This window comes from Balearica regulorum, chromosome 4 (assembly GCF_011004875.1).
Source record: "Balearica regulorum gibbericeps isolate bBalReg1 chromosome 4, bBalReg1.pri, whole genome shotgun sequence".
Taxonomy (NCBI): Eukaryota; Metazoa; Chordata; class Aves; order Gruiformes; family Gruidae; genus Balearica; species Balearica regulorum.
This window is the reverse complement of record NC_046187.1, coordinates 29,745,637-29,769,924: the sequence shown is the minus strand read 5'-3', so window position 1 is coordinate 29,769,924 and position 24,288 is coordinate 29,745,637. Positions and strand designations below refer to the sequence as shown.

The 24,288-nt window shown below is 42.4% G+C and overlaps 1 protein-coding gene and 1 long non-coding RNA gene across 4 annotated transcripts in view; one reads left to right on the top strand and one right to left on the bottom strand.

Annotated features, from left to right (window-relative positions):
• Positions 1-24,288, bottom strand: part of LOC142601713 (uncharacterized) — a 446,015-nt gene that overhangs the window by 56,567 nt on the left and 365,160 nt on the right. The gene's annotated exons all lie outside the window — the stretch shown is intronic.
• BMPR1B (bone morphogenetic protein receptor type 1B) overlaps positions 1-24,288 on the top strand; it is a 264,618-nt gene that overhangs the window by 180,430 nt on the left and 59,900 nt on the right. Inside the window, exon 1 of one of the 3 annotated variants that reach the window (XM_075751585.1) lies at positions 2,211-2,259. The exons of the other annotated variants lie outside the window; for them this stretch is intronic. The gene's annotated coding sequence lies outside the window, so the exon portion shown is untranslated. Of the gene's footprint in view, positions 1-2,210; positions 2,260-24,288 lie in introns of those variants that run through there. 3 annotated transcript variants of the gene reach the window in all.

Below are 24,288 nucleotides of genomic sequence, written 5' to 3'. Positions count from 1 at the left end.
TTTGATGGCAGTCTTTCAGACTCAGACATTTGCAGCTCTGAATTCATCCGATCCTTTATGGTCGCACAACTCAGGCTTGTGGTGTCTGTCCCAAGAGTCCAAATTAATGATAGCCTTGCACCTTGCAGTCAAAAAGGTCATAGGAGTGCCATCCTATGTTTGATGTAGGAAGAACGGTCTGGTCTGTGGCATTTGATGAACGACGTGTGATATGTGGCAGATTGAGATTTTTTGTTTTAGTAATAGAAACATTTAAAATGGTGTCAGCAGATGATAAAGCATTGCTCTAAGGGGGGTTTTTGTGCTTATATGGGAGCTTGGGAAGGAAACACCAAGCATGCTTTTTGAAGACAGCAGATAGGTTAAATATGAATTTTAGAACTAAGATAATTTTTCCCATGAAAACTGATGTGTGGAGCAAGTCTGTAATTAGGACTCATATTAGAAAATAAATAGTTTAGATGCTACCATGTTATTTTGTTGCTATATTTTCCAATGAAAACACGAGAGATACTGAAAAATTATATTCACATAAATGATGTATTCCAATCATGTGCACAGAAATGTATGTCTGTGTTGCAGTTGCATTGTAAAATGGTGTAGTAATCAAGCAGGTAATAGAGTTTTAAATGAAAGGATGAGGAAAGAAAAATAAATTCCACACATCGCTGGGAAGACAAGAGTAATGCTCATCACATTTATGATAGCTGGTCAAGGTCTGGTTTATGAACACTTTGGCCAGATTACTCTCAGTCACGTTATTGAATTTTATTCTGTTATTACTAATCATTGTATGACAGCTGCTAGGCCGCCGCTTCAAAGATTTCCATTTTGCTAAACATCATCAAAGATGTGGACCTTCCCCAGAAAGCTTCTGAGGGAATCACTTTTTTGGAGCAAAACCACCGTTTGAAGTGTAGTAGCGGAATTTAGCTACTGAAATGTCAGGATTCTGTTAGGTACAGCAGTCCAGTATCAGTGCCAAACTGAACAAACGTCATCAAAAATGAGCTAATGAATCACAAAAGCTACTTTTCTCATTCTTATAGATAAGAATAATAGTGCTTTCATTCATAATGGCTATATATTGATATGGAGTTTATTTGCAAATACATAGTTTGCCCCTGCTTTTGTTTTTTTTTTGCTCAGTGGTAGTTGGTAGTCTTGTTTTATTGCAGTGTGACAGCCCGTAATATTCCTGTTACATTGCTTTATTCAGTGGTTTAGGGATCTCACTCGCGTTTTGCTCAAGAACGTAGACCGCACACTTCTGCAGTTTGATGCCGTAACTGTTGTTCAAAACGCCTGTTCCTGTCCTGAGGGGCAGATGTCCAGGTGGGTTCTCTTGCGGGTTTGCATCCGCTGGCGGCTACCTGAGCAGCCTTTTCCTGGGCAAGTGATCAGAATTGGGGTATCAGTTGAAAATAATATTCTGCTGAGCAAGTATCAAGAAATTATTAACACAGAAGTCTAATAACCCTAGCCGTAGATGAGGTGGCTTTGTTTTAGCGCACCCAGCAGAGAAGTGACACGACTGCTGCGCGCAGTGTCACCATCAGGGCGAAGGTAAATCCGTACGCACGCCTGATGCACTAACGGCCTTACAGGGAAATCGGGCGCTGCACATGTGTTGAAGCGGCTCATTTAGTACTTGAAGAACGACACCAGCTTAGAAAGCGTTTGTAACAGTTGTCCGGTGAGAAACAGTTCATGCCGCAGGGCGAGGGAGGGTGCCTTATCTTACAGAACGCCGTGCAGAGGCGTCGCTTGCCGTGTTTCTCCGCTTCCCTGGCCGCTATCCGCTCTTGCTGGCGAGCGCTTTCTGCCTGTGGAAGGGTCGCGGCTCCCGAGCGCGCTGGTGCGGTCTCTTGACAGGCAAAGGAAACGTTTGATGTGCGAAAGCCCGAAGCAGTTTGACGGGACGGGGCAGGGGGAGCCGAGGGGTCCCTCGCCCGGCGGCGGATCCCCCGGAGCGGCAGAGCGGCCCCACGCTGCCGCCGCCGTCCCGGCCGCCCTTTTGTTGCCGAGCCCCGGGGCTGGCAGCCCGGCGGATCGCCGCTCGCCTGGCTCCCTCCCCCCGGGCGCGCCGCCAGCCCTGCCCCGCCGCCTGACGGAGCCGGCCGGGGGCAGGAGCCGCCGGGGAAGGGGGCGCGGCGAGGAGGCGGCCGGGGCCGGCGGCCGCTGCCATGGGCCGGCGGGAGGAGCGGCGGTGGCCGCAGCGCCTCTCCCTGCTGGCGCTGCTCTGGCTGCACGCCCGAGGTGAGCGGGGAGGGCAGCCGCGGCCGGGCGAGGGGGAGCGGGCTTGGGGAAGGTGTCCGCGGCCGGGGAGGGGGGAGGTTTTTGGCTCAGAACTGTCACGTTGGTCCTGTCGGGCTGCTCGGAGTGACGGTGCGGGTGATGCCCCTGAGGCGCCCGGCTTGCAGAAGCAGCAGCCAGCGTGGTGCGGGCGGGCAGCTCCCGGTGCTGTTCGCTTGTTGATAGCGCAGCTTGAGACTACCTGCACCGCTCGAAAGAAACACCTTTAAAGCAACTGCGTTATATTAAATCTGCCTCTAGAAATCTCGAGCGTTTTAGGCTTATGCGTTTTGTAACTTTTGTCTGTTTACCCCTTTTCACAGCGAGAGGGTTTTTAAATAGGAACCCTAAACTAAGAAACATTGTGCGGGTTTCAGAGGAAGACTGGACTTGTTCATGCTTTGGTTTTAACAGGAAAGCATCATGCTAATTATAAGTGAAAATGCCGTATTTACCCAGCAAGAAGCAAAAATTTGACATAGCTCATAAGAAAAGGGGGCACTAATTAGCACTAAACAGAGATTGTAATGAGGCAGAATTTTGACTGACAGCAGAATCATAGTAGCGTTGTTCATTACAGAGATTGAAAATAAGGAACGTGTATGAATGAGTCTGAAACATACTTAGAACAATTGTACAGGTTCAGGATGCAGTAACCGAGATGGCGTGTTTTCTGGAGTTTATAAATGTGCTTACAGTAGTGTGCTTCACTCACGTACTGATGTTCTTTGGAAGGACTATAAAATTACTATTGTTGAAAAGACATTGTTCTTTTAAGCTCAGTGCCTTTTAAAAAGCAGTAAATAATTTAATGAAACACTTGTTCTTTTTTGCTTGTATATTTTTATCATGAAGCAGTTAGCTAGCGAGCTGAGTATCACATCTGAAAAGAGAAAAGTATGTACAGCAAAGGTTTTTCTTTCTCCCAGTAAAGTAGTCAGTTCTGTTGACTAAACAGATAAACTTTCTGGACCTCACCTCCAGCGCTTCAGCATTGACCGTGAGTTTTTCTGATGTTTGAGATGATTTTAGCCTGGCTTCCTAATAAGACACGATAAAGCTAAGGAGCAGAAGAAACAGCAGCACCACTCGTGTAGTCCATTTGGCCTGAAAGGTTTCGTGTGGTGGGAAGTGGACGCAGTGTCCATGGGAGCAGCTGGGCTTGGGGAGAGCGGGATTAGAGCAGCAGCTGGACTGCGGGTGTCTGTACCAAGTGTAACGGTGGACGCAGTTCAGATTCAAGCTTGCGATCCTTGGTTGATCGCTTTCTCCTTGAATCGCAAGAACTACTGGACTGATGTTTTACAGCTAATGTTCGACCTTGTTTTCAGACTCGACTGCAGAAGCTGTATATGAGGCATGGCAGTGAGCACGCAGCACAATTTTGTGTGGGATGAGCAGATCTTACAGTCTTTGGGTGCTATTGAAAACCTAGTTTAAAACCGTTCGTTGGTGCTGTTCTTCGGAAGTGACACTTGTGTGAAGGGCACGCTCTGGACAAACTGGAGTCACACCTGATGGACTGGCCGTGGATATTTTTTGCAGGGACCCTCGGTATTCTGCCAGCACCCTCTGCTGCCAAAGCAGGGAGCGCAGCTGGGGCTGCGCACAGAGGTCTGCATCCACTCCCCCAAAACCAGGAGTCATAAATGTTTCTAAGTTGTATTAGTTTCTCTGTTCCCTTTTAGTGTTTTGATGGGTAAATGCTTTGACACTTGTTTTGGTGTGATCCCTTGAAAAACAAGGGGGTTCTTAGATTATTCTCAGAGTTATCGATGACAAAACAACATGCTCTTAAAGACACTGAGAATCTTGGTGCAATGACCATCAAGGAAATCACATGTATTCTGAATTAGAAGCTTCTGCAAGGGCATTAGGCAGATCTGTAGAAGAAATTCAGTAGGTTGCTGAAAGATGTGCACAGAAACCTTCTCTTGTCCTGAAGAGACCCAGATTTTTTCTTCTCTGCCGAATTCCAGGCACAAAGATGAGCATGCAAAAGTTATGCCAAAAGATAAGATCCTCAGATACTGTGTCTTATCAACAGTGTAACTACCAGTGTCAGTAGGAGATTCTCAGTAGCATTATTGGAAACTCAGCTGCTCGTGAGTTCACGGTTTGCATTTGAAATACGTGCCCAACTTCCCATCAGTTGGGAGTCAAATCTTTTCTTGATTTTTGAGCACTTGTACAAGCTTCTTAGGAAGTGTAACTAGCGTCCTGTTCAGCACAGGATTTTTTTCCCTTCTGAGGACTGGATATTTCTTGTTTGCCAGCACCTCTCAGAGGGCGAGAGGCTTGTGCTGGGGAGTCTTTGCCAGGGAGCGCCCATGCGGGTTCCTATAGGTACTCTCATTGGCTCCTCTGAAACCCTCCTCTGAAATTCTGAACGTGAGATGGAATCGGCCCAAAATCTTTCAGCAATTAAAGAAAGAGAAAGTGATAGTAATTGAAGCTGAGTGCTTTAGGCTAATTTTAGGAGCTAAATCCTTGAAAAAAAGGTCTTGTAAAGGTATTGCACTGTGTAATGATACTATTTATGTATTTATTTCTTTTTAAGTTCCACGAGTGTAACACTTTGCTTCCTCCTGCTCTTTGGGTTATGGGTCAGAGTCCCATCACTTGAGGCAGTTTCAATTTGTTATAAAAAGAGAGCTTAAAATCACATTAAGAGATCTTCTAAGTAATTCAGTCTGTGCCGCAGGCCAAGAGCAAGATTTCTGAAGTTGTATTTGTTCTAGTTTAAATTTGCATAGTAGATGATTCTATTCTTTCCCTTCAAAGCTTTTGTTTCCTTGCAGGATGATCACAGTAGGGATATGGATTATTAGCCTGTGGAGTCTGCCTTTTTACCTGTACATATGCCTGGGGAGATCCTGATGGTTCCACATGGTTACTAATACCAAATATAGTTATATCATTAATGTAACGGCTAATTTGCACAGGATATAGGGCAGGAAGGCAACACCAAGAGTTTAGTCAGTCCCTCTGACATGCGTGTGATGTTTGTTACCAGTATTTGACTTTCCTTCAGCGCTGAGGAGACCACAGGTTTCCAGGCAATCAGTCCCCGTGCCCCTCCCTATTTTCACCTCTAGAAGAATTAGTCTTAAGTATATTCATGTCTTTTTTGCTCCGGTTCAATTCTATTTGTCTGGTCTTGAGTGTCTCCAATTACTCTTGCTGACCTGCTGCACATTTTTCAGTCTCTCCCTATATTCCTCAAAATGCAGAACTCAGGTCTGAGCATTTCTTTACGTGTGCAACTGCTCACGTGTGTGCATTATGTTTTACCAGCGGAATAGCACCCCAGCTTCTCCCAGCTTCTCCCGAGCATTTCTCCACCTTCTGAAGAACATTTTTAAACATTAGCCCTGTCCTTCAGTTCAGGTACAATCTTGCTTGTCGTACGTCCGCAAGGCCTATACTTTGTCCTAGTGGGAATTTCAGTACTTTTGACATGGTTTGTTCTTGACAAACCTATGTTGGCCGTTGCTTATCTCTATCTGTTGGTTGGGGTATTTTTGGCTGAATTTAATCTTCTCCTCTCTAAACTTGAGATCAAAATATAAGGAAGAAAGGCAGACCAGTTCAGTCAGACTATTCTGCACATCGTGTGTTCAGGTTTTTGGACTGAGCACTATTTTCTGTTTTTAACTTGCAGACGGTAGCTTTCTAGGCTGGAATTCAGACTTACGGACATTTTTTCTGAAGGAAATGTTCAAAAGCAAAGGTAATCATAATTTGAAAACTGAAGCATAAATAATGTAGGCCAAAAGCTAATTTAACTGGACATTTAGAAAAAATGCTTAACTGAGCTCAGTGATGCAAACGAGAGGGTTGTACTGTAAAGGAAGCAGGTGACAAAAGCTCTTCTTGCCAAAACACTACTTCTTTTTCAGAAAACTTTCTTCTGTCCCATAATCTGAGCAAAGTTCGGCTCAAAAAAAAAAGAAAGAAATGTTGCATAAGATGCTAAATTTGGGGCAAAACTGTAGTTTTGGCCCAAATGCCTTGCATATGGCACTGCATAGATGTATCAGTCCTATACATGGAATGAAGTGTAAGCCTTAACTTACTGTAAAAAATAGAGCTTTACCAAAAAATGGAGCTTTTCGTGCCCATCTTACCCATGTGGGATATGGATTTGGCAGATTTCTCCGTCTTCCCATGCTGCCATTGGTGGCATCCCAAGAGGAGCCACAAATGAGCATGGTGCAGGCTTGTCCTAAACCGGCACGTGGAAATCACAGAGAAGTCTTTCTGAATGAAAGAGTGTAGCATTCATGAAAAATATGGGGGAGAAAGTATGAGAAACTGGGCAGGAGCCAGTTGTACCTTCAAGGAGGAGTGTGATGTTTATGCCTGTAGTGCTCTCTGTTGGTATACGTCAGTCTCATGCTGTGGAGCAACGTATCAGCCTTTACAATTAACAGATCCAAAGCCGCGCAGGGACTTTGAGTCGACGCAATTGTTAATTATCGTTGCAATCTGGTGAATATATAAACCTGATGTAACTAAATTCTTTGGTATAATTACTTGTCATACAGTTCACTGCTCAAGGGATTTAGCAGGCAGTGCTGTACTTTGGTTTAATCCAAAAAAAATTCATGTTCACCTGCTGGTCTAGTTGTTGTCTGGCCAAGTGCCAGGCCTCCACCTCCCGCCTCTGATATTTGGTGCTCCTCGGTGCGTTTTAACACTCAGAGGCTTAAAGCTAAAAATTGTGGGAATTGGGAGATAGGGCCTGACGTTGTTTGGCTTGCTGAAAGCTGAAGGATGAGTCGGGAAACACGAGGATAGGTAACCTTTGGGCTGCGTTACTTCAGAGGTAGCTGTGCGGTGTAGCTGTACAGCATGCGTTTAAAGAAATAATTTTGTAAGTGTAAACTGATCCTGGTTACCATATGGCAAAATCCACTGAAAGTATGAACCCAGCTGTTAAATGCATAACCATGACTGTGTGTTCAGGAGTTTTATACTGCAGCTATTACGTGGCATCCCCAGCTATTAATCTCTCACTATTAATCAGCAATAAAAGCAGCTTGTGGTGAGCATCACAGATGCTGGAAATCTGATCTCTTCAGCATCATACCTGGAGGGAAGATAGCAATACTAGGATCTTTCATTCCTTTATTCCCTCCCTCCTCCCTTTTGTAGGAGATACGGTTCAACCCAGGACACATGAAGCGTACTTTGCACCCGCTTGTTCTGAACTGGAGTTTATCACCCACCGAGTGTCAGGTCCTCAGCTGTCTGGACTCGACGAAGACAGTGGGTTTGAAGGCCTGACGCGTTTTGCAGTTTGGCAAACGCTTCCTTCGTGTAATTTTTGAATGCCTTTTGTTCCAGATTCATCACTAGAAAGCAGAATATTTAAGTGGACTGAAACTAGATGTGCCATGTAGTTAGCCAAAGTAACCATGAAGCGTTTACTCAGCAGGTTACTTCAAACACCTATATGATTTTAAACTTCAATGGTCCTTTTGAGATTGACCGGACCACTCTCTTCCTTGAGTACTTTGCAGAAGTGGAGACTTAACTTCTTTAAAAAAATAACAGGACTAGTGTGTCAGTTTGGTTAACCAGACCAAGGCTAGTCATGTCTGTTTACTAACTTCTATTTGCAGCGCTACTATATTTTAGTCTTTTACGCCGCAAACTGACTACAGGGAGATAGTTTCTAATGGCACTGATTTTTATGATGTCTGTTTGTCTGTGGAGTTACTGTGATGTTGCAATGGTACCGATCATCTATCAGCAAATTTTTGGACTGTTGCTTCAGACACAGCGTGTTCATGTAAATACAACTCAAAACGCGCACTAAGAAAGCATACTGTTCTTCCTCTGCTGAAATCTGGCTTTGCATTAGCTTAGCAGCATAAAAAGGACTTGAGTCTTAGCGTATAAACATTCTGTGAACAGGAAACGGAATATTTGTTGCTCCTCTTTTGAAAGAGAGTTTGGGAAATGTCACTTGCTGGGCTGCTTCAGGTAAACCCCTGGTCTCCTTTAGGACAGCTCTGCTGTCCTGGCTCATCCCTGGTCTCCTTTGGGACGGCTCTGCTGTCCTGGCTCATCCCTGGTCTCCTTTGGGACGGCTCTGCTGTCCTGGCTCATCCCTGGTCTCCTTTGGGATGGCTCTGCTGTCCTGGCTCATCCAGCAGCCCCGTGACGTGCTCAGGAGCCGTTCGAGGAGCACCAGGGCGATGGTCCTGCCATTTGATTGGTCTCTGTTCCTGCTTTGCTGAAGTCAAGGGCCTCTCGATTTCTGTTTCAAAAGTATTTGGTGAGCTACACAGAGAGCTGCAGCGCCTTTATTATTAATCCACAGAATAAATATTAATCTGGTGTCTTAGTTTTGCTTTGCTAAGACCACCGTATCTGTGTGAATTAAGCCATAGCTCTGTGTATTTTTATCAGCCAGGATTTTGAAGTAATTGAGTGCTAAATGATCATAAAAATTAACTCCCTAAAAAATTCTTCTGGGTTTCTCAATCCCCCAAAAGAAGAGCACCTTGAAAGAGAGTACCACCCTTTCTAAGATGGTTGCCTGCAGAGGGATGAAAGGTAGAAAAGAAAAACCTGGTCATGTTCTGTTAGTAGCGCTTACCGTAGTGATAACAGATCTGCTGAGACAGGCAAGACCTGGATGGTGGAGAGAGATGCATGCTAGCTGTGTCTGGGGATTTTATGCAAGACATTTATCATTGGAAAAATGGAGTTATTTAGTGCTTCCATGGCTTCATTTAATTGTAAATATTATCTTAATTAATTTATACTTTCTGGTGTTCTTTTACCACATTGACTCTTCCTTTCATTGCTCTTTTGAGGAAGCCAATGCAACTATGATGTTTTGATGAACAAACAGTCTGAAGATGTCTCAATATATATTAATTAGCTTAAACATCCAATAGCATTCCCTTAAATGTGGAACAGGGCAGGTTTTGTTGATTCCAGCAGTATTCGGTGTCCAGGGTGCGGTATCCTTACACAGAGTTTGTGATTTGAGCTTCTTCCTACCCTTCGAAATACTAAACTTTTGGTGGATAAGGAATAAAACATAACATTTCATTTAAGTGTGCTGTTTATAAATGTTTGATACACTGGTGTCAGAGACAGTATTTTTTGCGTTCGCTGCTTCTGGAATGAGTGGTTTGAATAAAAGCTAAGCAGTCTGCAGGAAACATAAGCATCTCAGGAGCTCCATGAATACCACCACTATAACCTAACCTAACCCGGTTGGGTGAAAAATGTGGTTTCCTGTCTTCGTTTGAAAAAGTGTTTTTCAGGCTTACTGACATGCATCCTGCAAATTTAATTTTCATAAATATTTCATCTCTTTCTTATGCTCAATTTAATCTATCAAAGCCACACGGTGCAGGAGACATCTGGGATTGTGCTTAAGCAGCTGGGTTTCATTTGCAGGAGATTTCTAGCAAATTTCTCTTTCTTGCCAACCACAGAATGTCTTGGTGACTGTGCAGTAGCACTGGGAAATTCAGCATAAGTGACATAGCTTCGGAAACAAATGGGCTTAGTTTCTTCCTTTACCTGGGTTAGGTACCGTCTAAGGCTTTTGATGGGCAGCTCTGTTTTGTCTGGTCAGCCTAAGCAATAAGAGAATTTTTTTTTTTTTTCCTTAACCATGAGTGAACCTTTACAGCAGCCAGCTAGATTTTTCTTTAGTAGAAAAAAGCACAAAAATCCTATTCTGAAATGTAATGATTAACAATCTAATTCTACATTGACATATGTGGTGATTAAGCAACATATGTATTAAATAAATTAAATTAATTATTAATTAGATACACTGTGTAAGAAATGAAGATAAAAGCATATCCCAGACTTCTCAGAACAGAACATACAGTGACAGAGTAAGTCAGGTTTATCTCCTTTTGGCAACTCAGTTTTATTAGAAATAATAGGCAAGCACAGGCATCACCTAGTGTTTTTCCTCAGCGTTGGCTTTAACCGAGCTTGTCTTGCTTCCTTCTGCCCAAATAGATGGTGCTCACTGTGTAACGTTGGAAGCTCTCCCCGTGTGTAAGATGTCTCAACATAAGTTATGCAGCATCCTTCTTTGGGGTAGATGTGTCTGACATCGGGTTGAGGAAGAGGCGCCCTCCTGAGATAATGCTGTTCTGGTGGGAGGATTCGCTGGGTCCCTCCGTCATGCAGTGACCTGGTGGGCTCATTGGTCTTGTGCTGATTTTACTCTTACAGTGCAATTTAGCAGTTGGCAGCTGAATCAAACTATGTTTTTCTTCTTAAATCTGAATGCATATTGATTAGATCAATATGATGTTATACTAACCTTTTTTCTATTGTGACTGAGTAACAGATGAAAACTCAAGATTTTATTGAAGCTGTTAAATATATCCTATTTGAATAAGGGCCACCAAGTAGATTTTATTGAATGAGTGATAGCTGCCTGTGGGAAGTCACCAGCTGAAAATACAGCTACAGATGAAGAAATAACATCGCCGCCTTCTCAATCTGTCATTACTGACAAGAATTTTGTGAATAAATTTAGGCTTTGGGAGCATTCTTTCACATCGGTTTTCAAAGAGCTGGAACGTCTCATGAACTCCATTATTTGTTGAAGGTAGTTTTCTCTGTGTTCTCTTAGCAGTCCAGTTGTTAGTAGCTGCCTGAAGATGTACTTTATTTATGAAACTACACAACTATCATTGTGGATGGTTATTAACAGTATGGTGTGGTGATGTTTGTTTTTTGTTTTTTTTTTTCTAAAAAAGCTTGTCTTAAGCTGACACAAATTGACTTTTCTCTGGGTCAGAGGGAGATGCTGTGCTTTATATGACCCAAGTGAGGATTCTAGTTGAAATACCTACTGTGATTGTACTTCAGTGTTTTGGTTTTTTTTAAAATAAATATGATATTGTAACGTTTTCATAAATCACTCAGAAATTATTCTTTGAGGGAAAAAAAGCCTTAGAGTCTTTCTAGCTCTGTGGACATGCACTTGAGTCACGTACATGTTTTGTTTAATAACAAAGTAATACCACCAAAGAAGACCAAACTAAATCCCGTAAACAAATAAAATGGAATGCCGCTAAGTTATGGAAGCACGTAAAATGCCTGGGCAGTCGTTTATGTAAAAATCTAACCTTTTTAACCAAGTTTCCTTCAGCCCGGGGAAAGGACTGCCGAACTCATTTCCCTTGAAATGTGTTTGTGTGCTAAGCTATCGTCCCACCACCAAAAAATGTGGTAAAACCAGATTAATATTATATCCTTCCTTTTGTAACAAATAGTTTATGTTTATTTTAGGTAACAGAGAGAAATAAAGGCCTAGCTGATGTAAACCAAAGGGAAAATATATTCGGTATCTAAACCACATTGTTTTTAATAGGTGAAGAAGCTCCTGGCTTTCTGCAAGTTCTGAGAGTGATGTGTTTGTAGAGTCCTCTGTGTGTTTAGAGAGCAAGGAGGGAATGTAATCTGTGGTTTTACGACCGTGAGCACCAGCATCCGCTAAGAACAAATGCTTCCACCTGTATGTTGTCATGTCCTGGCGCTAAAATGACATTGGTGCTTCTGGGAAGCACCTTCATGCTTTCGGTGGGCGGTTGTTATAGGTGGGTGTTATATCCGAGAGAGGCCGCAGCCCTGCCATGGATGTGATGGCAAGCAGTCGGCAAAGAGAGAGAATGAGAAATGATGAAAAAATTCCCATAAATGGTGTACTGCTCTCACTTCTCTCCAAACGATACGTTTCTGCTAGTGGGCAAACACCTTCCATACTCGGACTTGCAGGGCTAGAGGAAAGCTTTGGTCCTGTGGTTAGGTTTAATGCTTATATCTGACAGCAAAAGGATTTTTCGAGCTAACTAAAGGTGTTGTAAATCTTTATTATATTGTTGTACAGATCTAAAAGATGTATAGAAATTTTGTGTTTCTGAAACTGTTGGCTAAAATGACAGCATTAATGATTTTTATATTTTCAGTGTTTATTGGCATACTATTTCTTCTAGTGTGTGGACAATATTAGGGGAAAAATAAATCATAAGCAGTGTGAAAAAGAGCCATCAAAGCCACTATTTTCAACCATTTGGTACACACAAAAAAACCTGCTCTTTTTTTTTTTTTTCCCCTCTCCAATTTTCTGTTGTCTGTTTAATGTTGTCTTGGTAGTAACAGAAAAGAGAACTTTATCAAAGGAAATAATACAGCCCAGTTTTCTGAATATGCAGTTTTGTGATCAGTCCACTAATGACCTTTTAAAAGGTAAAACTGGAGTGGGAGTTAAAAATCTTAAGTTCATTTTGCAAATCTGTAGTATAATCCCACGCTGATGCACATCTGAGTTGTGGATCCAAATCCACTAAGTTCTGTGGTTGAACCAAGTTCGGCTGATTTCAGTGGGAGCTACACACAAAGATACCTTTGTGAATTTGGTCTGCTCTCTTGTTTCACCTTCTCTCCTGCAAAATGGAAATAATAATGCAGTCTGACTCCATAGAACTGTTTATGAGAAACGTTAATTGGGAGCAGCTGTCTCCACTGGTGACAAAGGCCATAGAAATATTTGTAGATACATATATAAACAGCAACAGACTGTTGCTATTCCGTATGCTGGCCCAAATGGCTTTCAAAATCTGAGTGGTCCTATGGCAGCCCACTTAGGCTGCGAGCTAGTTCCATGTTACGTGCCCATCATTTTTCTCAGGTTGGCTTAATCTAAAATAATACTGAATAAATTTCCCTTGGGAATGGCAAAGAGAGTTTTGTCATTCGTTCATTTGCCTGTCTCACAGACAGGATCTTCACTCGTGGAGTGAAGGCAACCATGTGTTGGCCTCATCACAAGAACCGCAGGAGGGGTGCGATGGAGGAAAGGTGTGTGTCCCAACCTCAGTGCTCCAAACTGAATCTGTTAATCTGGTCTCCTGCCTCATCCGGACTAAAGAATTTAACGAAGCACTTAATGGACCTAAGCTAATAAATTTTAAGGAGAGTAATATAACATTTAGAAAGACAATTTATACATCTAAAATGATGGCAAGTCTGTAAACACTGCCGGGTAAGTTTCATATTCAGAGCAAGTCACGCTACACAAGCACAAAACCAGATGAAAATCCCCTTAGTGTTGCATTCAGAACGTCTGCATTTATGTTGCACATGCAACCTTTGTTTGACCTCTGTGCGTATGCATTACTATGCAGTCTTTAATTGCATGATAACAGATTAGCTTTTCCATTGGACCCCTGCTTTCTTCAGCCCAAAGGATGGGCAGCACTTGCTTAATGAGTTCCTATTCAGTATTTTGTTTTAGTTGCATTGTTCAATGTGTGACCATCGCTTTATTTACTGCGTGCTATTCAAACCCTGCTGAGGGCATAATTATTCATTTCCTCACTTTTTTTTTTTCCTGAGACACCCATCATTATAGTATCTGAATGTTCATTAACTTGAGTTTAGTTTCACAGATCCCCCCAGTTAGACAAAGAGGTATCTGTCCCCCCACTTTGCAGTTGGAGGATGGAGGCAGAGGACAGTTCAGGTTAGAAGATGACACCCAGCCTGTGGTTTCGCTGCTGGGTTAAACCGGCGTAACTCAGCACGCGAGCAGCAGCGTACTCCTGCGCTGTCGATCCCCCTCTCCGCTTGTCCCTCGTACTCAGGCAGCTGCACGGTGGAGCAGATCACTGATTTAACTGCAAAATAACTCTGCCAAAACAGAAGGAAAGCCAGATTTGTGATTGGGCTATCTCTTTCAATGGACGTGCATTCTGGTGTTGGCTAAATCCCCTTGTGAAGTCACTCTGTTGTTCTACCACATCCTTGGTTTGAGGTGTTTTGGGGCTCAGTCCTTTGGCACTTCCTTCCTTACTCAAAGTAAAGCCCAGCCTTCCTGAAGTCAGTGGTACTTGTGAGTGCTCAGTGCTCTTGCCAATTAGACCCTAGGTTTTCAGGCTGAGCACGTAGAAAAGTGGAGCAAAGACCTGGGATATCGCTTAGATATTTCTGCTTAGATATTTCTGCTGGTTTCACACCCAGGTAGTGCTGGGAGAAATAGGTCATGGTCAAAGCATTTAGCTGCGTTATTCAGAGATCATTCCTTTTTTTTTATATATATATATATATTTTTTTTTTCTACTCGAGGTAATTTACCTTACCTACTTTTTAAATTTCTGACAAAAATTGAAAAAGGATTCTACAGGCAACAATAAGTATCCTTTATTAAACATACCTACAAAAATAACACTAATTCGAGCATCTCCTAAGTGAGTGGGTGGATGGGTAAGTTGGTGATTTTTTTTTTAAGTGTGCTTTTCATATACTATGGTTTTATTTGTCATTGTTTTTCATTTGCTTTTCTCAAGTCTAAACAAAGTCCCGTCACGTAACACACAGACCCATCATGCCAAAGCATGATGCAGCACGATGACCATGCGTATGCACCGCACAAAACTTTTCCCTTGAGCGAACAGAGTAAGTGGCACAAATAATAGGTTACAAATCTCTGCGTGTCTAGCACTTGGGAGGGACAAGAAATTTTTCCAGGGCCTTGCAGAAAGATTTTGCCAAAAAGGAGAGCTGAGATTGAGCAAACCAAAGTGCCATGTTAAGGTGTAGAGAAACACCCAGTGACTCTTGCTCCCACTCAACTCAGCTGTCCCGAGCCCATTCTCCTTGAGCAACTTCATGCAGTTCCCACTGCCCTGGCTTCCCAGCTCACTTCTGCTCCTTGTCAGGCGTATCGGTTTTACCTCCAGTGCTCTTTCTCAGCTTTTCAGCCCAGTTTGGTCCATTTTCCCCACCTATTTTGACTTCTTACCAGATCCGCCTGTGTTTCCAAGTACTGGAATGAACAACAGTGCGTCATCTGCTGTGTTGTTGCAAAACCTGCTATAACTTGGGGCAGGCAGGAACCAGGGCTGGTGGGAAAGTCATGCTGGGTTGGCATGTTCCCTCTGGAGGTGAAGTTGTCAGGAGTCCCCAGGGTCTGAATAAGTACAGCCTGAGGGGTTTACTGGATTATTGCTCAGTCAAGCTAGGTCAGATTTTCAAAGGAACAGCAACAAACGCACGCCTAGTACAAAATCTTCCACTCGTGGATAAACATTTTGTCTAAGAAAAAGTTAATAGAACTATTTCGTGAAGTGCAATGCTCCAAATTATATTTGCTACAAGCTTGTAATAATGAAATATATTTGGAAGTCTCTAGGTCTGTATGCTGCCGGTAAGAATACAGGTCTTTAAGGGAAAAAAATCAATCTATGAACACTTTGAACAATCTTTTCCTTGGACTCACGCTATCAGTTTTGTAGGAGTAAAGGAAATCAAAGCTCATGGCAATGTGCGCATCCGAGATCTGAATTTCAGTTTAAATGAACAGCGAGTTTTCCTCTTTTTGGAAATATTTCAAATAACTCTCAGTATAGCACTGGAATGGCTTATGCCTTGTAGGCTTTGGAGTGTGATTCAGTGCTCGAGTTACATCCATCGCACCCTTCACGCCATTCGTTTCGACAGGAGAGAGGAACTCATTATCTCACAGGATCAGGTTATTATTTGGATAGTTTTCGTATCCCTATTATAGAATAAAAACCCCTGTTTCTGCTGTTGTTAACAGTCAGCTGTCGGGTGTTTCTACTCTGCTGTTAGGGGAGGGTGTTTGCTTTTCTCTACCACTTTCATCCCTTGATTCTAAGAAAGGAATTTTTTACTTAAGCAAAACACGGCCTTTTCCTGTCAGCAGCTGGGAGAACGAGGATTACGTTCTCTAAACAAAGCTCAGCGCCCTTGTCAGGTCTGTCTTTTCAGAAGGTGTCCAAAGCCATAATAATCAAAAGGCAGGTTTCAGGCGAAGCATTCCTCCAAAACACCTGCGTGTGCTGCCCCAAGGACGAAGCTGAATGCAGCATCCTCGCAGTGCATCATGCTCCAGCGGTGTGTCCAGGGCTGCCTCTTTGGAAATTTCCCTGGAAGGCGGTGGACACAGACAGTAGAGAAATTCAAGACATTTCTGCAATGTTGAGAGCACTTGATATCTGTTTCCTTAAACCCCCTGAGAAGAGACGTGAAGGAACTCTTTGAAATAGAATTTTTTCCTCCCTTTTTCTAAACATTCTTTTGTCTGTTAGCGATCTAGGCTATACATAGAGCAGTATCATTGTTAGTAAAGAAATTATATCGCCTGGCAGCTTCAGTCCAGCAGACTTGACTGGTTTTACCACACTCTCCATCTCCTTTCCCATGTGTGGCCCTTGTTGGTTTGACTATCTTTCGTTCTACGGTGAAAATATTACTTTCCACCTTTCCCTATAAATTAACAATTCAGCTGCGCGTGCATACATGGCAATTCTGTGCTAAAGGCAGAGTTCTCCAGCAGTGCGTAAAGCACGAGCTTTGGAAAGCAAAATTTTACTGCTCTGACAACCAAAATCCCAACTGGCAGAAGCTACCATTTGCATACGTTGAATGGGGAAAAACACCATAAATTGTATTGTTTGTTAGAACTTCAGTTTGACTCATTTGAAAAGTCAAGGCAATTTATAAACTAAGTAACTTTGTATTTCAAAATATTGATTCGTCTTTTGGAAAAGAAAGATTGTATAGGCAAAACTGAACATGTTCTGAGGGAAATTGCATTAAACAATTAAAGGTCTGGAGACAAACGTGATATGGATTATTTTACTTGAAAAAGGATGTTTTCTTGCCTTCATTAAAAATAATCTCAGAAGAGATTAGGAAACACGGATAAAGTCACAGAGCAGTTTTTAGCATTGCTTTGTTCCTCACGAAATTAAGCTATCATGACCAAAGAAACATACTGCAGAGTCAGGTTCATTGTGTAATAAAAATACGTTTTCATTTAGCCTAGGGCTTGCTGCAAATTCTGAGTCTCCAGAGTTAAAAAAGAGCAAAATACTGTAGTCTTATTATTTCCAAAGCTTCAGTGTCTTTTCAAAACAATTTTCCTCTGAGCTCCTTAGCATTTTTTCAGCTGCTACTTTCCTTTTTTTTTTCTTTTTTTCTTTTTTTTTTTTTTTTTTTTGTTGTTCTATTTGGTGATAACAGTCTGGATTTCAGACTGTCACCAAGACTGAAACTATAACTGATCCAACCTCTATTCATATTCTGATGTGAACACAATAATGGAAACAATATGGAACAATATTGTTGGAATCTTGGAATTCAAGTAATGGAATTATCTTGATTATCTTGATAAGAGCTCTGTGGACAATGGAACTTTTGACTTGGTGGGCAACTAACGGTAATACAGAGAGTGACCATAATACATGTTTTATGAGCATTACCTTGAAACATTTTGGTTTTAGATTATTTTCTCTTTTGTTCATTAGGCTAAGTTATAATTTCAATGTTATGAAATAAAAAAGTGAAAGTACGTTAGAACAGTTTTGATGTTTTAAAAATCAGGAGGTTTGGATTCAATTTTTGAATGAGTTGAATTTGCATTTTGGGGTAAATTTGTAAAGAGTGACAGAAAGTAAGCCTAGAAGGAATTTGAGTTGCCTAGGCTATCCCTCCACCTGAAGGCACCGCATATAACTGTACCTAAGCCGCTTCTGACAACTATGTTTCTAATCGGTTTTTGAACCTTTGGGAAGACAGGTTTGTTCTTGTACATGTATAGGCAATTTGTTCTCATTCTTAGTCAGGCTTTTGAAGAAAACCTGATTTTCTGAATGTCTGAGATTGCAGTGTTAAAATTTCAGCCTTTATTTCCCACCCTGTGCAAGTGCATGCAGAGCAAGAGTACATCCCATCTCTCCCTGCAGAGACCTTTTACTTATTTCCGAGCTGTCACTGTGTGGCCCTTGTCTCTAGACTAAACAAACCTTGTCATTTTAATCTTTCCTCATAATTCATTGTTTTCACGTTTGTGAGGGTGCTTGTTGCGCCTTTCTGGACTTTTTTTTCCACCAGTTCTTGTCCTCTGGGAGCAATGCTGCCCAAAGCACAACGCTGCTCCTGACGAGGCTTCCCAGCCCTGAGCAGGAGGCTTGTTTCTCCTCTGTTATGAGGAACAGTCTATGGATACCTCCTGGTGTGGTAGCTGCTTTCTCATAAATTATTAGACTGATGACTCGCGTTAAGTCAGTGACCCACTGTCTGATGCTGCAGATTTTTGACTAACCAGTTGTTCTCCATCTTGTATTTGTGCGGCAAGTTATGACTGTTCATTGTTTGGACTTGTCCTTCCTGAATTTATGCTGTGTCAGAAATGTCTCACATGGATTTGTCATCAATGCACATTCTTCCTGTTGTTAATAATTGTTGCTAATTTTACAGATGAAGTAGTTTGGGGTCAGGCTGAAGTTACAGAATGTAATAATTTCTGGGGCAACACCTGAAAATAGGTCAAACCTGTGAAAGTAAAAATTACCATTACTAACATCACGTTGTGGAAACCAAGTGATAGCAATAGTTACTTTATATCGTGTATCGTTGTAAGTCATGCACTCATACAGTTTAAGAACAAGTAGCCTGGAGATCAGAAAGGATGCGGTGCCCATGCACAGCTCCTCTCAAACACGTGTGAAGGAGGATGACCAAAGCAGGCAAGAACAGCGTAGGAAGAAGCAACGGATGTTCAGAAAAATAGAAACTTGCAGTGAGAGGAGAGGTTCTGGTGTTGTAGCTGAGCGTCCTATGCCGTTAAAATGTCTCTGGTGGTATGGTCCTATTCAAGGACAAAGCCATTGAAAATTGCTTGTATTCCTCTTATTTTCCACTCTCAAGGTGATGCAGCTCTCCAAAATTTCTCACTGAATGGAACAGCGTTTTCTGTTTTCCTTTTTTGCTTGGTTCTGGTTTTTGAAAGGAGGTAAAATAATCTGCAGCTACTTTAGCAGTCTTGTCACAGGTCATATATGACTGAAAACATGAGCCTTCAGTCCTGCAGTGTACTGCTAGAGATGGCCATTTGAGCGCATCTTTGATACTAAATGGTTATGCTGGGTGTTATATTGGACTGAATGTACGTACACACGCGGAGTAAAAAGCCGTGTGTGAGGTAGTGCAGAGCTGACCCAAGATGTTGTTAGCACTATAGGCACGACGGACTGGTGCATCCTCAGCGCTGGCAGGGGAGGGAGCTGGAGCTGGAGTTGGAGGGTGGGAGTGGGGATGGGAGACCGCAGAGAAACTGGGAGCTTCTGCTGCTAGGGGATGGGAAGAGTTTGTACGGGGGGCTGGGACCACTGCTGCTCTTGCTCTGGACGGGCTCTCTGCCCCCGTTCCTGTGTGAGGGGCTCCAGCAAGCCTGGCTTGCGGTGGCTCGCACATAGGCCAGGTGGGCAATGGGGCTGATGCCACGCTGCTTCCCCCGTCGATGCTTCTGTCCTGAATTGCTGAAACAGCAGTCCTCTTGGGCAGGTGTGTGATTTTTTTTCTAAAAGGCAGGGTGTGCTTGGCTGGGGAGGGAAGAGAATTGGTTGGGAAGGAGACTTGGTGGTTCATCCAAACCTCAACTTTCATTTGTACTGCTCAAAACATGGAACAAGTATGAACTGCTGCAGCGATGCCTCCCCAGCCTCGTGGGCCGTGTGAAGTGATGCCTTATTTGCTGTCTTATTCGTAGCTAACTCAAATGCCAGAGGTGGCAGCTTACGCTGTAAAACCTGCAAAGGACATCTCTGCATCAAGATGTGTCCATCCTAAATATTTGATAAGATTAGTTTTCATTTATCTGGAAAGTATTCAGTGTTCAGCTGCAGGGAGAGAACACTGCATTAGCAACTGCCTCCGCAGCAGATGCGTGCTGGCAGGGGCTGCTGCCGAGCCCCCGCAGCAAGGGTAGCTGCTCCCTGCCGTGCATTCCTGGAGTCGGGTGCTGCTGCCGCATCCCTGTTGCACTCAGGGAGGTACTCCCCCGCCGATATGGAGGGAGGCTGCTATCTCACAGGCCGCGGGGGGAGATGGGTGCCACGGCTGCTTCCTGTCATCTGCAATTTCACGTGTCAGTATTTGCACTAACCTTTTCAAATAATACCAAGAATACGTGATTGACGTCTGAAACGATGCATTTGTTCCTAGCAGCAAAGACTAGACCCAGAGTAACTTATTGTAAAGCTCTGTTTCTACCAGACAGCGATCCATATTGAAGCTTATTAAAGTCATGTGTTCAATTTTTTCATAATTGCCCCCATTCAAATCATGGCAGGCAGCCAATAAAGCACTAAGTGGAAGTTTCTGTCGGTCCACCTGTCTTTCTGTAGCTAACAAAGTGTGCCGTTTTTTGTCTCATAGACGTTACACAATTCATTGTCAGAGGAACTTGTTATATATAGACTTAAAATAAATTAGTTCAAGACAAGGCCAAAGCCATTCAACTGTACTTCTTTGTATAGCAAGTCATGTATTTATTATACAGAGTGACACATTAATACTTTGTTTGGGTGGAGAGCTTATTCTTAAACAAGAACAGGCAATTCTGGTTGTTGGTCATATTCATCTGTTAAATGTCCTGATTAAAAAGGACGACATCCTGAGCAGCATGGGTTTCAGCAAGGGCACCCACCAATTTGGACTATGGTCTCTGCTACTTTGGTTCATCAATTAGTTGGAAGCTCTTCCCTGGAAGGTTTGCTGTGTTTTCGGGCCCTCGTCCTCTGCCAAAGCCCAATTCACAGCTGTGGTTACCTTTTGCTACGCTTCAAACCATAGGACGACATCAGCGATTACCTTATGGTAGCCTGCTTGGAGAAGTGGGAAATTAATTTTACAGAATTCTAGGAAATAAAAGGAGTTTTTGAAGTTTACCACTCCTGATCTGTGTGAACAAAAGGTACACAGTTTATCAAACCTGTAATTTATTCACAGTTGGAAATGCCTCCAGGATCAGAAACTTGACTAGGAGAAGCAACGCTGGGACAGCAAAGAAAAAAAAAAAATCTCCTGCTTTCTATCAGAGCTATTCATCTTGAAAATTTTCTTTTCCTGTGAGGAGATTGGCAAAGACAGCTGTTGCTTCATCCTGGAAAATGGCCCAAAAAAAGGTCTGCAAAAAAAGGTCTTGCAGTGATTTTTATTATAAGCAGTAAGTTTAGCAGCAGGGTTTTGAATTTTCATTTTATTTCTGCTGTAAAATTCAGGTGTGCTGGGGCATAGTCTATATTTCTGTAGAAGGAAATGAGCAAGCCGGCGACTTCGCTTGCTGGCCTTTGGTAGTGAAATGCTTCTGGATGAGCTAAGATAATTCTTCAGGTGAGTGATCTCTCAGTAAGACTGACACCTTAATTTTGGTGATACCCAAACTGTCAGCACGTGATTTCCTTGTCCAGCCGGTTTGTGAGCAGCAAAGTATCGTGTCTGGTCAGTCCTGAAGAGGAATAAAACCTGGTCTCCCTTGGATCAGCTTTGGGCTGCCCTTACTGCTGTTACAGAGAACCTCTCACTTTTATACACTGACTTCTCTCCTGGAAGGCTTTTTCTGATTAATTTTCCCAGTTCACCTTCCACAGAAAGACTCTGTTAACAGAAGCTTCCCCCTACAGAGTCCTGGCCCTCATTTAGACCTTAATATTAAAACTCCAGGAAAATTTTTTTTTTTTTGATTACTCAGTTCGTATCCAAGGATGCAATTCACCTGCCTTTATGTATCGCTACCTTTTTGTTGGTGGTGAGCAACTTAGGAAAGGGGGGGAGAGGAAAGGAAGGGTGCTGAAGAGGTTGGCGGTGGTTAAATTGTTGCTAAGACTGAGCATGTGGCTTGTGTCAGGTGACTGGGGATATGACTTGTCCTTTGGCTAATAGGTTTTTTGGTTCTAGATGTTTTTACAGGCTGGATTAACTTCTGTGACCTGTTTTTTTCCGGGGTGAACATAAATGTGGTTCAGACAACGTTAGACCTGATCAGGATTAGCTCCTTCGTTGATTTTGCTTGGAAGGATGACTGAGGTGGCTGTTGACCCTTCAGTAGAGGGGACAAAACACAGTGGGGTAAATTGACACACAGTTCAATCCAGCCACTCTTCTGAGCAAGGCAGAAACTTGTCTTTTACTCCAATCCACAGTATTCACCTTCACGTAGCACGCAGAAGAAAATGAGATGTAATCTCTCATGTCTGCCCATGCAAAGACATTCATGCTCCCTTGGAAGATTTGGGTCTCAATATATGCACATTAATTGCTTTGGAAAGTTGCAGAAAACCTGCTACTACCTTGATGATCTGTTTAAAGAATTTGAAGACTCTTCTAAACACACTTGTTAAACACTAAGATCTCTGCAGTCTGTTCAGGCTCTGGAGAGTGGTCTCACCACAGCAGTGTAAAGGGGCCTTAGCAGTGTATCTAATTTTAACTGAACAAGGATTATTTGTCTAGGGTTTTTCACGCAGCTCTGCTATTGGGTTCTTTCACCACAATAATGCTCGCTAAGATCACTGTGGTGTTTTATCCCTTCTGAAGGAAATGCCAGGGCTTTGAGTTTCATTTTCAGCACCTCCCATAATATATCTTACTATTTCTATACGCTTAACGTGTCTGTTCGCAAATGTATCCATCAGCATCTATTCAGCGTACGAGAATTGGCACTGGGCTTTTGACTTGAAGGCTGCATTTCTGTCAGCGCGTAGGAGACTGAGACAAGAACTGGAGTCTCGTTTTAAAAGATTTAGTAGAGACATGCACGACAATTAAAAGCTCAACTGGTTAGGCTCAGAAGTTTCTCACCCCGAATTATCATTTGTTTAAACTTTTTTAAAATCATAAAATAAAAGATTGTATTTATTGTACAAAATCCCAGCGAAGGGCAACATTCTGTCTTCATACACGAGTAATCCCCAGTATATTGTGAGAAACAAAAGGCAGGGTTTTGACTGAGTGGATTTCAGCTCTCCATAGTCCATCTCTTCCTTCTGTTAATGAATAAAGGTGAACTTCTGGGTGACAGAAAGGTGGTAAGGAAGAAAGAATTCAAATAGCTGTTTTGCCTCTGATCTCTAGAGCATGCAAATAAATCCCACTGCCAAACACTTGAAACTAACCCCCAAAAGAAAAATCGGAGCCATTCTTTTCTGCTCCTTCACTGCTTGTTTTTTCACAGCCTGGGCAGCTGGCAACAAGAAGTTGAAGTGCAGACAGAATTATTTTTCAAAAGCAGAAACACTTCCAGGGTAAGCAAGTTTCATTTATAATGCTATTATAATGAGCATTATACTTACAACTCCCTGTGTTCAGGTTATAACTTTCATCTAAAGTTACATAAATGAGGGTTAATGTCCAAGCTGGTGAATGAAGAGGTGTTCTTTGTAGGTGGTTTTTGGCAACATTTAACTCTCATTCTGCTATGATTTGCTTCAGTCTTCTCATGTTATTCTGTGGGGAACAACGTTCACACAGTCTTATCCTAGCCGGACATAGTAATGCAAAATACAGATCTCTTCAGAGAATAAAGACCCTTGCATAATTTGCTCATTTTCAGGAGCAAGCGTTTATGAAAAATGATATATTAAACTGTTCAAAGTAAATCTATAAATTCCTTTAGGTTGTTTCGAAGCACTAGTCACTGCAATCAGTGGCAATTATTTAAGATTTGCTCCATAGGCTTTACATGTACTCTCTCTAAATATTTTTTCTGTATTAATAGCAAAATATCCCACAGAAAGTAGCGTAAGACTGATATTTTGAACACTAAATGTTGAAAAATAGAAACAAATGCTGGACATCTAATACATTTTAATCTTGAAAAGGTATTTAATACTCTGAAAATGTTAATGAAAAATTTATTTCTTTTGGCTTAAATAATGACCCTGCCAGGTGGGCTAAAACCAGAGGAGACTGAGGAGTGAGGGGCAGTTGTTAACAGTAGTGTGCTATGTCAGGCGTGCTGAAGTTACCCTTAAAAGTCCAAATCGGGGATGAGGCATGTTGCCAGAACTGGAACGATTTTCTTATGGCTGCCCTGTAGTCTAGTAGAGGCATCATCCATCAGGTCTGTCATTTAACTAAGGCTAAATTTGTCTAATATTTGAAGCTAAAGATTAGAGTTGCTTT